The following is a 2,500-nucleotide window of genomic DNA, read 5'->3' on the forward strand; positions in this document are numbered from 1 at the left end:
CAAGGAAGAGACACGCTGATCCGGTCAGTGTAGCGCGCGTGCGGCCCCGAACATCTAAGGGCATCACAGACCTGTTATTGCTCAATCTCGTGTGGCTAAACACCACTAGTCCCTCTAAGAAGTTAGACGCCGACCGGGAGGGTCGCGTAACTATTTAGCAAGCCAGAGTCTCGTTCGTTATCGGAATTAACCAGACAAATCGCTCCACCAACTAAGAACGGCCATGCACCACCACCCACAGAATCAAGAAAGAGCTCTCAATCTGTCAATCCTCACTGTGTCCGGGCCGGGTGAGATTTCCCGTGTTGAGTCAAATTAAGCCGCAGGCTCCACTCCTGGTGGTGCCCTTCCGTCAATTCCTTTAAGTTTCAGCTTTGCAACCATACTTCCCCCGGAACCCAAAGACTTTGGTTTCCCGCAAGCTGCCGGGGAGGTCGTCAAATTAACGCTCCCCGATCGCTAGTTGGCATCGTTTATAGTCAGAACTAGGACGGTATCTGATCGTCTTCGAACCTCTGACTTTCGCTCTTGATTAAAGAAAACATTCTTGGCAAATGCTTTCGCAGTCGTTCGTCTTGCGCCGATCCAAGAATTTCACCTCTAACGGCACAGTACGAATGCCCCCGTCTGTCCCTCTTAATCATTACCTCGCGCTCCGAAAACCAACAAAATAGAACCGAGGTCCTATTCCATTATTCCATGCACCATTATTCAGGCTCGAGAGCCTGCTTTGAACACTCTAATTTTTTCAAAGTAAACTTTCCGGCCGCCGCCGACACTCAGTCAAGAGCACCGCCGGAGAACCGGACGTAAGGCCGGGTCGACCAGTACACGCCTCGCGACGGACCGACCGCCCGCGCCCAAAATCCAACTACGAGCTTTTCAACCGCAACAACTTAAATATATACTTTTGGAGCTGGAATTACCGCGGCTGCTGGCACCAGACTTGCCCTCCAATGGATACTCGTTAAAGCTTTTAAAGTGTACTCATTCCAATTACAGGGCCTCGAATGAGTCCTGCATTGTTATTTTTCGTCACTACCTCCCCGCGTCGGGAATGGGTAATTTGCGCGCCTGCTGCCTTCCTTGGATGTGGTAGCCGTTTCTCAGGCTCCCTCTCCGGAATCGAACCCTGATTCCCCGTTACCCGTAAGAACCTCGGTAGGCGAATACCGTACCGACGAAAGTTGATAGGGCAGACACTTGAATGATCCGTCGCCGGTGCTAGACCGTGCGATCCGCCAGGTTATCCAGAGTCACCAGTCGAACGCGGCCGGAGCCGCGGTCGGTTTTTGGTCTGATAAAAGCACGCCTCCCGCGAAGTCGGCGCTGTTTGCATGTATTAGCTCTAGAATTACCACAGTTATCCAAGTAAACCATACGATCAAATGAACCATAACTGATTTAATGAGCCATTCGCAGTTTCGCTGTACGAGAGCTCGTACTTAGACTTGCATGGCTTAATCTTTGAGACAAGCATATCACTACTGGCAGGATCAACCAGGTAACAACGTAACCGCCACCCCGAAGGGCGGCCGCGCGATGGGGTCGCTCGCCCCGCGTCGCGGACGCCACCCAAGCACGCCGAAGCGCGCAATGGATTAGTAATCCGACCACTTTGCTCTTTTCAGAGCTTAGAAAACCTGTCACCTTATCGCGCGGCGGTACGAGGGCGAGCTCTTGCCCGCTATTCCCTGTTAACCGCCGCGAGATCGACTTGCAACTAGCTGCGACAAAACCACTCGATACGACCAAAACGGCAATTGGCAGCGCAAACGAACAGTAACATTTCTGCTCAGCGCACCCTTTGCCAGCCGACGCAAACACCTCACAGTAGCAACCGATAGCCGTGCAAGCCACCCCCGTGGATCGACCTGCTGCGCTCCCAGCGCCTACACCACCTCCCGCGGTGGAGCCCGACAGCCGTGCGGGCCACCCGCGGGGATCGACCTGCTGCGCTCCCAGCGCCTATACTCACCTGCAGTAACAACCGATAGCCGTGCAAGCCACCCCCGTGGATCGACATGCTGCGCTCCCAGCGCCTACACTCTCCTGCAGTAACAACCGATAGCCGTGCAAGCCACCCCCGTGGATCGACCTGCTGCGCTCCCAGCGCCTACACTCTCCTGCAGTAACAACCGATAGCCGTGCAAGCCACCCCCGTGGATCGACCTGCTGCGCTCCCAGCGCCTACACTCTCCTGCAGTAACAACCGATAGCCGTGCAAGCCACCCCCGTGGATCGACCTGCTGCGCTCCCAGCGCCTATACTCACCTGCAGTAACAACCGATAGCCGTGCAAGCCACCCCCGTGGATCGACCTGCTGCGCTCCCAGCGCCTATACTCTCCTGCAGTAACAACCGATAGCCGTGCAAGCCACCCCCGTGGATCGACCTGCTGCGCTCCCAGCGCCTACACTCTCCTGCAGTAACAACCGGTAGCCGTGCAAGCCACCCACGTGGATCGACCTGCTGCGCTCCCAGCGCCTACACCACCTCCC

General features: G+C 55.8%; 1 non-coding gene across 1 annotated transcript in view; it reads right to left on the minus strand.

Annotated features, from left to right (window-relative positions):
• LOC149722917 (small subunit ribosomal RNA) overlaps positions 1-1,507 on the minus strand; it is a 1,812-nt gene extending 305 nt beyond the window's left edge. Inside the window, exon 1 of the ribosomal RNA XR_016387159.1 lies at positions 1-1,507. This exon is cut by the window's left edge and continues 305 nt beyond it. This is a non-coding gene — a ribosomal RNA (small subunit ribosomal RNA).
• Between the last annotated feature and the right edge of the window lie 993 nt (positions 1,508-2,500).

The sequence above is a fragment of the Ciona robusta genome, unplaced genomic scaffold (assembly GCF_009617815.1).
Source record: "Ciona robusta unplaced genomic scaffold, ASM961781v2 AP042756.1".
Taxonomy (NCBI): Eukaryota; Metazoa; Chordata; class Ascidiacea; order Phlebobranchia; family Cionidae; genus Ciona; species Ciona robusta.